This window comes from Eptesicus fuscus, chromosome 5, assembly GCF_027574615.1.
Source record: "Eptesicus fuscus isolate TK198812 chromosome 5, DD_ASM_mEF_20220401, whole genome shotgun sequence".
In the NCBI taxonomy this organism is placed as follows: Eukaryota; Metazoa; Chordata; class Mammalia; order Chiroptera; family Vespertilionidae; genus Eptesicus; species Eptesicus fuscus.
In genome coordinates, this window is record NC_072477.1 from 11,871,859 (window position 1) to 11,885,967 (window position 14,109).

At 41.6% G+C, this 14,109-nt stretch overlaps 1 long non-coding RNA gene across 1 annotated transcript; it reads right to left on the bottom strand.

Annotated features, from left to right (window-relative positions):
- Positions 1-4,651: 4,651 nt before the first annotated feature.
- Positions 4,652-12,885, bottom strand: LOC129148959 (uncharacterized). The gene is made up of 4 exons (XR_008555950.1): positions 12,813-12,885; positions 12,463-12,575; positions 5,988-6,177; positions 4,652-4,915 (listed from the first exon to the last, which is right to left on the bottom strand). It is a non-coding gene; the product is annotated as an uncharacterized LOC129148959 (long non-coding RNA).
- Between the last annotated feature and the right edge of the window lie 1,224 nt (positions 12,886-14,109).

Consider the following 14,109-nt stretch of genomic DNA (forward strand, 5'->3'; position numbering starts at 1 on the left):
CCGAGGCTTGCATTGCTGGCAGTGGCAGCAGCAGAGGTGTGATGGGGTGTCGCCTTCCCCTGATCACCGGGTCGCCTCCCCACCCTGAGGGCTCCTGGATTGTGAAAGGGGGCAGGCCGGGCTGTGGGATCCCCCCTCCAGTGCATGAATTTTCATGCACCGGGCCTCTAGTATATAATAAAACTGTATGGCAATTACCACAGTGTGATAATGTGCAGAAATATGCACAAAATCTTACTAAGAGAGAAAAGAGTGTCCATACCAGAACTAAGGAATATGGGAAAAGTGGTATTGCATAGTAAGGAGGGCTGGCTATTCAATAAATGGTGCCAAAAAATTGGCTTCCCATGTAGAAAAATATAAAATATAAAAACTGAGTGTTTCCAAACACACATCACTCATTAAAATAAACTTCAGCCAGTATACTGATTAATGCTATTCTTGAATGTCCAACCTGCCATCAGCAGAGACCAGCCTTTTAGTATCAGGATGATTACAATAGACATCTTCTGCTCTGGGGGGTATAGAATTGGTCCTTAAAGGAATGATACTTAACTGAATATGGGTTTGCCATATGTAGAGTTTGCCTATTGCAATAACTATGGCCCAAAAAAGACAAGGCAAATAAGGGCTCAGACTCCTCAGAGGTCAAGGTCAAAGTCACCCCATGAGAACACCAACCTAGATCAGTCCCTCTTGAACACTGAGACAAGAGTAATCTTCCTAAGGCGCACATTTGGTCATGTACTTCACACACTTAAAAATCTTTGTAATGGCTACTTATCGACCTTAATATAGAAGTCCAAATTATTTATCTTGGTTAAGAGACTCTACAATTTAACTTCTGCTTCTTTCCATCTCTTAATTTTTGCCACTTCCTCCTTCAGACTCATCTTCAATAACACTGAACTACTTTCATTTCCTGAAAATGGAACCAGGCCTTTGCATGTCCTTCCTCTCAACCTGAAACATCCTCCCCCACTTGACTAATGCCTATTCAGGCTTTCAATCTCAGAGGAGACAGTGAGTGCTCTTGGGAAATTTTCCTGGATCCACCCACCCTTCTTACTTAACTCTTACTATAACACTCACTATACTGTAGCACTCACTGTTGCTTGTCCCTGGATCCCCTATTAGACTATAAGCTTCCCAATACTCCTAGCGCCTAGCAAAAATGAAGCACTTGAAAAAAGTTCATTGAAAGAATTGATAAATAAAGTGCTTTTCTTTCTATTAAATTGCTCACTATCCCTTATAATATCATTTAAAAAGATAAGTGCACATTTTTTTCCTCTCATACACTTCTCCTATGTACTTAAGAAATAAAATGATATGGAATATGAATGACATGTAACTGATTGGGAACTTTACCAGAGGTAAAGTTTGTTATCATTGGGATTAACCTTTTATTGTCATCATTTAGCAAAAATTGATTAAATTCTATATATAGGTTCTCAACCATTTAGCATTCTCCTAGATTTTTATATTTAAAGAATCCCGTGTTATATTTCTATCACAATAGGGTATTGCAAAACTGAACACACTAACTCTTGACTATTTAGCTCACTGATGGCCTTGAGTTTTATGTGATATAAGAATTAGAATTTAGACTTCATAGTGACTGATAGAGAACAGAAATTTGATACTGCTATTCCTTTCTTAGCCGTTAACATGCGGTCCTCAGGGGACAGTGAGAGTTTTCCCAGTGCAGTGTCTGCAATAAATCTATAATGTGTGCACATGTATCTCCTGAAATAAGAGGAGCATAACTCCCTCTGCATCTTGATCCAAGTGAGACTGATTCCTCAGTGGCAATCAATCAGATTTTACTGTAAGGGAGAAAGAAAGAAAGAAAAAGCCTGCTAGAACAACATGATAAGCTATATCATTTAGTATGGTGATTGCGGTCAGAGGCTTTGGACTCAGACATTTGGGTTTGAGTTCTTGGTCTGCTTTTAGCCTCTCTAAGCTTCAGTCCTTTCATGTATAATAGAGACAATCACATCCTATCTAATAATAGAGTAACATGTAAATTACCATCACTCCGCTACGCCCACGATTGGGCGGCGGGAGGCTGGGGGGGCGGGACTCGGGGTGGCCTATCCGGCCATTGAGAGGCATGGATCCGCTGCCACTCCCGCCCCCTGCGCCTCTCAACAGCAGGGTAGCCCCCCTCAGTGGCCTCGGACCATCAAAAGTGGGGGAGCTGGGTGCCTGTCTGCTCCGGCACCAGGCCTTTCAGAAGCCTCCGCCGAGTCGGAGGCTTCTGAAAGGCCTGGTGCACCAGCGGACAGGCACCCAGCTCCACCGTGAAAAGCGAAAGCATGTAGGGGACCCTACACGTGCATGATTCAATCATGCACTGGGCCTCTAGTCTATTTCATAAAGTTGTTGGGGGCAAATTAGTAAATTATTGGATGTAGAGTTCTCAGCACACAGCCCACTCTCCAATGAACTCCTGGCAGCTATCACTGATAAGTTCCCAGGGAACTGGGACAATAAGGGAATCTGATCAAAAGAGTCTTAGCAACCAGAATATGCAGAGAGGGCTGGGGGTGAGGAGAAAGAGGGAGGCGTGAGGGGAATTCTGTATAGTAGTTTTTATCAGGCCACAGCTACCAGTCTAGGCTTTAGAAATCTAGGCAGTCAACCTAGGAATCAGCAGTGCAGAAATAAATTGTGACAAGCCTCGCTGTATTATGGAAAATGTTCTCGGTGAATGGCAGGGGAGAGATGGCAGGAAGATCCATGGCCAATGCGCTGCCTTTAAAGGACTCCATAACTCAGTGGGACACATGGATGCTTTGGGCTTTGCCTGCTCATAAACAGATAATAAGCACAGTGACTCACTTGTCAGGCAGAAAACTTGATTAATTTTTTTAGCAATAAGCAGAATCACAGAAAATCATTTCCTTAATGCAAGCCCAGAGTACACTGGAGGTTAATGTGTCATTAATTCTTTTCTACTTTGATGCAGCAAAATGTACCACCACATATGGAATGAGTCAAATGGGCTTTAGAGCTTTTTTTCTGATGAAAAATTATTAAAATTCATACCCATAAATAAACCATCTCAATAGATTTCTTATGCTCACTGTGAAGGTTGAAATGATCAATATAAAATTAGTGCTTTTGCCCTGGCTGGTGTAGCTCAGTGGGTTGAGAGTGGTCCTGTGCACTGAGAGGTTGCTTGTTCCATTCTGGGTCAGGGCACATGCCTGAGTTGTGGGCTCAATCCCCAGTAGGGGGCATGCAGGAGGCAGCTCATTGATGTTTCTCTCTCTCCCTCTCCATTCCTCTCTGGTCTCTAAACATCAATACAAACATTTTTTAAAAAGTAGTGCTTTATCACTCTCAATACACTTTTATAACTAATATCTCATTCGTACTGAATAAAAGATAGAGCACCAGAAGGCAGGGGGAATACCTTCATATTAAAGATGAGAAAACTCGGTCTCTGAGAGATTATCTGATTTGTTCAAGGTCACACAGCAAGGAACAAAAACTAGAACAAATCTGATGACCCAAAGGCCAGAAGAAGCCCCAGTGGACCTCACTGATGCTGTTGTCATGGATGCTTCCATGGTTTTTTATTATATACTAGAGGCCTGGTGCATGAAATTTGTGCATGGGGGCGGGGGTGTGTGTGTCCCTCAGCCCAACTTGCACCCTCTCCAATCTGGGACCCCTCGAGGGATGTCTGACTGCCCGTTTAGGCCCGGTCCCAGTGGACATCCCTCTGACAATCCAGGACTGCTGGCTCCCAACTGCTCGCCTGCCTGCCTTCCTGATTTCCCTAACCGCTTCTGCCTGCCAGCCTGATCACCCCCTAACCACTCCCATGCCAGCCTGATTGATGTCTAATTGCTCCTCCGCCAGCCTGTTTGCCCCCAACTTCCCTCCTCTACCAGCCTGGTCACCCCTAACTGCCCTCCTCTGCAGGGTTGATCGCCTCCAACTGCCCTCCCTTGCAGGCCTGGTCCCTCTTAACTGCCTTCCCTTGCAGGCCTGGTCCCTCCCAACTACCCTCCCCTGATGGCCATCTTGTGGTGGCCATCTTGTGTCCACATGGGGGCAGGATTTTGAACACATAGGGGCAGCTATCTTGATCTTGTGTGTTGGAGTGAGGGTCAATCTGCATATTACTCTTTTATTAGATAGGATAGAGGCCTGATGCATGGGTGGGGACCAGCTGGTTTGCCCTGAAGGGTGTCCCGGATCAGGGTGGGGTTCCCTTGGGGTGTGGAGAGGCCTGGGTGAGGGGCCTGTGGTGGTTTGCAGGCCAGCCATGCCCCTGGCAACCCAAGCAGAGGCCCTGGTATCTGGAATTTATTTACCTTCTACAATTGAAACTTTGTAGCCTGGAGTGGAGCCAAGCCTCCTGCTCGATCCGTGGCTGCCGCCATTTCTGTTTGGATTTGATTACCTTCTATAATTGAAACTTTGTATCTTTGAATGGAGACCTGGGCCCGCCAGAGTGTGTGGAAAGCTTGGCTTCCTCTGTTGCTGGGGAAACCCAAGCCTCCCTTCTGGTAGCCATCTTGGTTGGGGTTAATTTGCATACTCGCCCTGATTGGCTGATGGGCATGGCTTGTCTTGTGGGCATGGCTTGTGTAGTGAAGTGATGGTTAATTTGCATATTACTCTTTTATTAGAGAGGATGTTTAGCAGGCAATGTTGCAGGACAGGAATTTAGACAAGGGCATGTGTTCAGACATTTCATGGATATTGCCCTGATTTGCCCCATGACTAGTGTGTAAATATAACTGAGAAATTGAACACGAGTCTGTTCCTCCTCTGACGCACTTTTCCACCTTCTCCATCCAGCTCTGTGCCCCAAGCAGCTGGCCTTCTGAACCACAACAGGGAGAGTCCTCGCCTCTGGCTTCATCCAGTAGGAAGCTCCTGCAGAAAACTGGAGGGAGGGAGGAGAGGAAGTTTTGAGTATATGTTTTCCCTCAGCTCCTATTTTGAGACTCTATCGTTGCTAAAGGTCCCAGTTCAGTCCAGCTGCCTTCTCCAGACAATTCCCTGGGCCTCCGGGTTTGGGAACCAAGTCTTCCTCTTGCCCTTTGGGGACAGGGGTGTCAGTGCGCCCAGATGTTACTGCCCCCAGGTACTGTACCATCCCTGTGACACCCCTACACCCTACCCTTGTCTTTGTAAATATCTCTCTATTAAACTTTCCTCATTTTGTCTAAATTTGAGTGACCTTTCTGTTGCCTGCCAGGATTCTTCTTGATATAACCTTCCAGAATGAACACTGTGGAAGGTGGGTATTCTCTATGCAAAATTTCTCCCCTTTTATAAAATTAAGTAACCTACCATCCCTTTCAATGAAGACTAACGCAAGGTGTGTGTCTGGTGTCACAGGCCTCGAAGATTATGGTCATGGACATAGCAACAGACTCTTTTCCTCCTGATTGTCCTTTGAAAAGCCACATCCTCCTTTCAGTCTTATGGTTAGGGTGTGACTGCACCCCACTTCAGGAGCACGTGTGGTCTCTGGGAGAAATGAGACTGTCCACTTCTAACCACAGCAGCTGGTTTAATTGAGGAACAAGGGCAGGAGAACCAGAAGTATCAGTGAAGAGACTCTCTCATTCTACTGGATTTTCTAAGCCTGCAGATGCTTGTAGCCATCTTTGACGTGATAGCAGAATGAATGAATGAATGAATGAATGAATGAATCAATATTTAAAATTAGCAAAGGTAGATCAGGAAGATGGTGAAAATGTCTTCCTGGTAACAAGAGTTAAGCATTTAAATCCAGCCGTACCTGAAATTGCACCTGGACTTTCCTTTTCTGGGCCAATAATTTTTTTCCCTCTCTCTGACAGTTTGATTAATTGCTTGCAACCAGAAAAGTCTGCAGCAAAGGAAAAAAATCCTGATTTGGGAGACTGGAAAGTTATTCCAGTCTCTGTCATTTAGATGTTGTGTGACCTTTGGTAGATTATTTTCCCGCTTTGGCCCAGACTCCTTACCTGTAATGGAAGGATTGTTTTACTAGGTGTTCTTCAAATGCCTTTCCAGAGCTGAACATAGAGAGGGAGAAACAGTGGCCAGTCTTCCCTCGCAGCTGGAACTAAGAGGACAGTGATGCAGCAGAATGAGCCCATGGTCTGCTCCCACCACAGCAGACAGGGAGCCCAGCTCTCCAACCAATATAGGCCCCTGCAAAGAAAAGACATACCCAGCCTGATTCACCCCATTCATATTCCTAGATCTCATCCAATCTTCCTCATTTCAATTGAGTCAACCAAGTACACAAGGTAATTTACATGATATCTCTCCTCCAATGTAATCATCACATCAAATGACCAAATAAATATTTAATACCTACTATAAGTAAGATGTCGTGCTAGGTGTTATGATTATCAACATTCTATCTTTATGGGTGTCCTCCTCGAAAGGGACCGAATTCATTTTAGCAAATAAATGCCAGAAAAACAAATGTGTTTTGAAGTAAAGAGACAGGACAATTTGCAGAGTACTTAATCCTCCTTATTATCCATCCACCCATTCTTCCAGCACCCAGTGTTTCTGGGTCATTCACAGTAGCTCTGTTTTCCAGTAGATGAAACTTCAGCTTAAATAAACTAGGCTTATGTAAAATGAATATAACAGCAATTTGCCAAACATGTGTTGAATTGGGAGGTCCCATTTTTTTGCCTTCTGCATTTGGATGTGGGAAACAAACTATTATCGCCTTGCCCTGAAAACCCCATTCACACTGGTTGTGAGAAAAAAATAAACCTTAAATTTGCACATGGAAAGTATGTCATCTCTGTTGGCTTAAACAGTCTTTTTTATTTTTATTTTTTAAGTGACTCATTTAGTATCTTTTGGATGCTCAAATTCAAGACTCATATTTTCTCTTAGGACAGATATCTTCTTAGATTTCGATTCAAGATGGCTCCTGGGTGGAAAGGCAACTCCATTCTCTCTGTCAACACGCCGGTCCTGGTGCAGTCCTCTGAGAAGGATGTCTGTCTGCAGGAGCTTGTGTCCCTGAGGTTGGGTGTGTCACCCTTTGGGGTGGATCTATTCGCCAGTCTGGAAGCTTTCCAATCCCGTACTTTTGGAATTAGGTGAAGGCTTCCTCATGCAGGCACGATCCATTATTCGCCCCTCTCTCCTCCTTAGAGGGTCAGTGGTGCTGAAAAGGCTAATCTTCTCACAGGTCATTCATGCTAGTCCTCATCCAGAAGCCATTCAGCAACCCACCCAGTCACCTCATTCAAGCAAAGACACTCCTCTCACCCAGGAAATGACAAGAGTTTCAGGAATTCTGGGTCAGGGAGGAGGTAAAAGATCAAATATTAGAATAAGAGATGCTCCTAGGGCTCTTATCACTTAAGAAGTTATGAGAGTTTTAGGAGCTCTGTGTCTGGGGACAAAAAATAAGAATATTTAAAACTAAGATTCCCAGGTGATACTTAGAAACATTGAAGTTTGAGAACCATTACACTAATGATTGGACCTAGAGTCAACCCGGCCTGTAGGTCACAGGTGGACAGAATTATTTTAAAGCAAGGAATTTTTTTTTCTCTCTCTCTGTTCTGGCAGGCCACCTCCAGTCAAAGCTTAGACATTTGAGAGACAATGATCACAGTATGACTCAATTGTACTGGAGTTTTATTTCTCAGTACTGGTCTATTCTTTCTCCTGAGTCACCAATCTGCTGGATAGTAGGGTTCAAAAATATTGTTTCACTCATGAGTTAAAAATAGCTCCATCTCTTTCTGCTTAAACTGACTCATTTGGTTAACTCAGCTACTTCGGGGTATTAAATGCTCAATCTTTCAGATATACTCCACCTCTCCTAGCTCCTCTCACAATGACTCTGGGGTAGAAGAGGCTTACATGGCCTTGTGGTTATTGGAGAGAGGCAGGTCACATGGCATTTGGTGCAAACTTGGAAAAGATGACAGGGTTGGACAATTGCCATGCTTATTTTGTTAGAACACTTTGCTGCCGTATACTCTAAAACTGCCATAATAAATGTACAAATCTGCTATGTCTGTGAAACGAATGGTGCCCCGTTGACATGGATTTCTTGTGCTGTGCTCGATCTGTACAATTGTATTTTAATCTTGACTTTTGTATCATGTTGATGTGCATCTGGATGCATATGGGGTTTGTAGCTGCCTACAGGGATAGCAAATGACAAGCACTGACTATTCTCCCCCATCCATGCTGGAAGTTCCTATGTTCCTCAGTCCATGAGGTCCCTGATGAAGAAGTCTTCTAATTCTTCTCTGTCTTCTTCCCACAGTCCACTGGGGACAGGAGGTCAGATTTTTGCATGTTCTTGCATAACAGGAACTTTGTTTCTCACTTCCTTTGAATTACAGAAAACTCCAAATTTAAGTCATCCAGGCCTGGTTCATTTTTTAAAATTCTCACCCAAGAATATGTTTTATTGATTTTAGAAGAAGAGAAAGGAGGAAAGATAGATAGATAGATAGAGAGATAGATAGATAGATAGATAGAGAGAGAAACATTGATGTGAGAAAAGAGCAATAGGTTGTCTGCTGCAGGCACACCAACCAGGGAGTGAGTCCACAACCTAGGTATGTGCCCTGTCTGGGAATTGAACCCACAACCTTTTGGTGTATGGGATGATGTTCCAACCAACTGAGCCACCTGGCCAGAGCCAGGCCTGGTTCTGGATATGAAATGGGAGCCTAAGGGATTTTAAGATTTTTTTCTTTCTCCATAACGTCTGGCTTTTGAAACTCTATTAACCAGTGACTCACAAATAATATTGACTTCTTTTTTTCTACCTAAAAGTCACTCTTTTTAAAACACACTGCTTAGATGGGCCTCTTGTGGGGGCAGCAGTATTTTCCAGATTTGAAAATACAACATGGAAGCCCTCACAAAAAGAAATTGCATTATTTTACCTTCCCCTTGCAGGCCTGATTGAAGACCGTAAAAAGAAGCCCAAAGACACCAATGTTGTACTTTTTCCTAACAATTCCCTGATGTGAGAGCCTTTTCTGGAAGGCATTTTCTGAGTCCCAGGATGTAGCAGGGAACAGTTCAAGCAGTTATTTTGCTACCATCATTTAATAACAAGGGCTACTAACTTCACCTCTCCATCATACCTCTTCAGCCTATTCAACAATCTAGACTCTGACACTTACATAACCCTCACTTCCATGGTCCACATTCCACTAGGACCTTTTGGGGTTCAAGAAAGAAAAAAAAATTGGCTCTGATTTAAAGAACAAGGGGGTGCCCTAACTGGTGTGGCTCAGTGGATAGAGCATTGGCCTGTGGACTCAAGGGTCCCAGGTTCAATTCCAGTCAGGGGCATGTACCTTGGTTGTGGGCACATACCCAGTGGGGAGTGTGCAGGAGGCAGCTGATCGATGTTTCTCTCTCATTGATGTTTCTAATTCTCTATCCCTCTTCCTTCCTCACTGTAAAAAATCAATAAAATATATTTTAAAATAAGAAAGAACAAGGGGGGTTATTAGGTTCATGTAACTGCAATGCGTGGAGACTGACCACTTTTTAGGATCCAGCTGCAGTGCCCTTTGATTCCCTGAGTTCTCCATCTTTCTATTTGTTGTTGTTGTTTTTTTTCATAATCAAAAAGTGGCACAGAGATTCCAGGCATCTCATCTGCATAATGCATCAGCCACAGCAAAATAAATAGCCTTTGTCCCAGCCTTCTAAGTAGGGTAGGTCACATGCCCACGGCTGAACCAATCAGGAGACTGGACTGCTTTGATTGGTTTAACTTAGGTATATGCTTCATTCCTAAAGCCAAGAACCATGTGAATTTTGAAATTCAGGAATCTGGGTCATTAGCTGGCTTCTACTAAGTCTTGACAATGAGCTCTGTGCCTCCAAGATAGGGAGGCAGCCAAGAAGCATTAAGGTTCAAAGGACCACTGAAATCTTAGGTAATGTCACTGTCACTGGTGATTGTTAGAGACTGGCAATCAAAGGCCCTGCCTCCATTTTCTTAGCATATGTAAAACCTCCCTGATTTTGGTGTGAACCAGACAGAGGAGGACCTCCCAGTAATGACTGAGATGGAATTTCCTATAGCTTGGTGGTATGTGCGCCGGACGTTATTGAGTTAACTTAAAGAGAAAAGGCAGCAATATTTTTTTTTTGTAGCACTGAATCAGCAAACAGAGATTCATGGCATTGTATAGTCTGCAACTAAATTAAGTCAGTTTGTGAACATTTTACTAAAAATTTAAAGAAAGAACATCCTTAAAATTTTCTCATGAATAAAGAATGATGGATGGAAATCAATATGACAATTTCTCTTTCTACCAATTTCCGATGAATAAAAGGTCATTGGTAATACCTGTTTCTGTTTTACTTTGATAAATTTTTTAAAAAATGAATAAAACTTTCTTAAAAGGAAAATATTTCTCAAGCTTATTTTCCTAGATAACCTAAAACATTTTCAACTGAAAAGGCAAATAGTTTCAAAAACTGAACTCTGGGGTTAAGACAAAGTATAAAATTTGTACCATTCTTTTTAATTAACTTATTATTTATTCACTCAATAAACAATTCTGATTACCAGTGAGAACAATCTTAACAATAGTTCTTTTAGGGGTCAGAACAAGATTTGTAGAGCAAGAAAGAGAATCTCTGCTTATTCCAGACCCTACTTTGTCTTGGCAATCCTTTCATCCCAGGAGAACTGGACAGGTGCTAAAGATGCATTAGATCTTCCTGTCCCACAGTCCTTTTCACAAAAAATATTTTTATTGATTTTTTTTTTTTAGAGAGTGGAAGGGAGAGGGAGAGAGAGAGAGAGAGACATCAATGTGAGAAAGAAACATTGATTGGCTGCCTCTTGCATGCCCCCTATCCAGGCTCAAGCCCATAACTTAGCCATGTGCCCTGACCGGAAATCTTTCAGTTGCACAGGATGACACCCAACCAACTGAGCAACACTGGCCAGGATGGTCCCATAGTCTTTTGAATGCAGGTGTCACACTCTCTTTTCTTGGGTGAACTGCCCGAGAAGCACTGAAGGCATTTCCCTGAAGATTCAAAACAGCAAGTGTCATTTCCATGAGTGGGTGAGTGTCATGAGAGATAATATTGCTGGTTATGTATATTTAAAAAAACTAGTCAAGCCTACTAGAGTTGACGGTCATTCTGTGCACACTTCTAAAGGTCCACAGTGCACCTCTCTGTGGTATTTCTACAGAGGCACCTCCTAGTCTACTATTGCAGTCCTGTTATGGGCTCTGTTTAACTGTCTAAAGAATCAGGGTTTCCAAGTTAATCCATTTTTTAGTAAGTGTCAGTAGTCCTGGAGCCAAGACCAGAAATTTGAACAGGATTCTTTCAAAAGAATGTTCACAAGTTCAATTAAATATCTAAGAATGATCAATAGCTGCTGAGAACTGAAGTTAATATTTTTCATAGCATTGGCAAGTCAAGTCATTGCAGGGCAAGATTTCTTGATTATATTTAATTTGAAATTAATTGAGCACACATTTTCTAGATAACAAAATTTATGTTTATTCTAAAGCTTGCACTGAACAATGATGTGAAGACTTCCATAGTGTATTCCTTTATTTGGCTTGCTTTTTGAACACCTAATTGCAACATTATTTAAGGAATTATAACCTGTTTTTAAAAAATCCACTGGTACTTAATAAAGGGCTTAATAAAATAACAGGAAGAAAAAATAGATTATGGGTCATTATATGTTTAATAATATGCAAATGTTGTTAAATTAGAATATGATTGCATTACTGTTCTTTGGAGAAGAACAGATTTAAACAATTCAAAGTAACAGATGTAATTTTTAGTGCTGAGATTTAACAATAATAAATTAGAAATTGAAAATCATACATATATTGAATTATATCTTGACTTTTATAGATAGTAATCTCATCATAGTAGGCAAAATAGCAAGCAGCTAGTAGTTCAAATGTTTTATGCTTCTATTTATGTGAAGGGTAACTAGTATTTTCTTATGAGTAAGATAACTAAATAAAAAACAAGTCACCAATGTTATATCTACAATCTTTCAGAAATAACACAATTTAGCCTATGTTCTCTTACATGTGGACTGACTGATTTTAACAGGCTGGAAAAAAAATACTGAAATGACATATGGAGTTTAAACCAAGTGAAATTATCTGATGATTATTGCTGAGTTGTCCAGAGAGCAGAGAAATAAATGATGCAAACTGAATTTCAGTCTTTCTCCCCTTTCATTTCCAACTGATGGGAGATATTTCTACATTGTTTATTGGATAGAAAAAAAATGTCTCCTTAAGCTCCTTTGTGCTCTTGAGGAGTTCAGTTGGCCATGAACTTCAAAGTTCCAAATAGAACATGATCGTCACCTAGTGGCCACAGACAGGGCCCCTGTGTGATCTTTCTTGGCCAGCAACAAATGATGTAGTAAGAAAAAGATCTTTGGAGGAGAGGAATCTTAACTTCCACATCACTTACCCTCACCCAAATTTGACGTGATTTTGCCATCATCAGCTTATTCCTACAAACAAGGGGCATTCAGCTAGTGCAGCTGATAACAAGAGCGTGGTCACGTTGCATCCATCTTTAAGCTGTGAAATGGCAAAGGATAAAAATAAATAGTGTTTAAAATTTTCTTTTACTTGAATCGAACCAAGTGTTTATACTATGAAAAAACAAACAAAAAAACAAGACTTTCTTGCTTTCTTTTAAATTAACATTCTGTTATATTCCCCCAAAGGCATCTACCCAAATAAAACATCTCAGTCAGAACTCGATTTGTCCAGGATAGTAGAGGAAAAGAAAAATGTAGATAAACATTTTCTTACCATCGCTCCCTTGGCAGCCACTGTTGGTTGGCTGGGGGAGGAAGGATAGGGAGGGAGAATCTTAGCAATGTCCCCCCTGGCTGCTGAATTAGTAAATAAGAAAATGAAAATTCTCATATGGCGCATTCTTTCAGAAATTAAGGCAGTGACGTGTATTCGACTAGTTGGTATTAGATATCTTACAGTACACGCAAGTGCTACAAAGGACCAGGTATTTGTTTGTTTGTTTTTGTGAGATGGGGCAGGTTGTCTCTATGAATGATTATTGAATATGTGTTTGTGTATGGATGTGTCTGTTGGAGGAGCAGCCTGCTGATTCATGGCAGAGTCACCTGAGGGACCTAGACAAAGAAGCCTATTATCACAAAGGCCTTTGTGGGACTGGGTGTTATAGTAGCTGTTGTGTTTCCATAGCAACCTGTGGATGGGTTCAACTAGAAAGGATCAGGGGCCCTATGCATAAATGACAGAATGAAGCCCAGGGCAAGATAAAAGTGATGTCAAAAGAAATGCCTATATGCTGTGTATCACACATTCTATTTTAAAATTGGTACATCTGCTTAACAAAAAATCAAGTTCACAAGGTCAACTGAGGTAATGGGTGAATATTATTTATTTTACCATGACATTAAAAAATAGAAATATAAGGTCTTGGGAGGAGTTTTCAGCATAGATGGAAAAGAGAAAAAGGAATAAATCAGTTTGGAAAAGCAGATTTTCTCAAGATGCTCCTGGGGAGGTGATGCTGTATAACATGAACCAAATGAGGTGGTTGTTTTGGTTGTATTTCAAGTTCTTAATTGGAGGTTTTATATTTCTCTACCAGTCACTTCCCTGGCCTATCCAGAGGTCTAATTGAGTTCATTAAGTTAAAAAACAACATTCTTAATAAGAAAATAAAAAGTAAAAATTAAAAAAAATTAAAAATAGATATTTATCTGTGTGTTTATGATAATGTCCTGAGCATGTCTCCTCAGAATTGTGAACTCCTATGAGCAGGCATATTGAGGATGTCCCATGGAACCAGGAACAAGGAGGCTCTTAAAGTGCCTTAGTGAATGTATTTAACCACCTGGAGGAAGTAACCATAGCAGTGCGTGCCAGAGCCAGCTCCTACCAGCCCACATGGCTACATGCCTACCCACAGTGTCCCTCCAGGGACTTTTCTATGTCTTAGGTAGCTGGCCACCAATCCTGATAAAGATGAGAATAGTAATAATGAACATTAAGAAATCTCAGGACAATGCTCTAATCAAAATTTACGAAGTATTTTTACATCTACTTGTTAAAAGCAAGT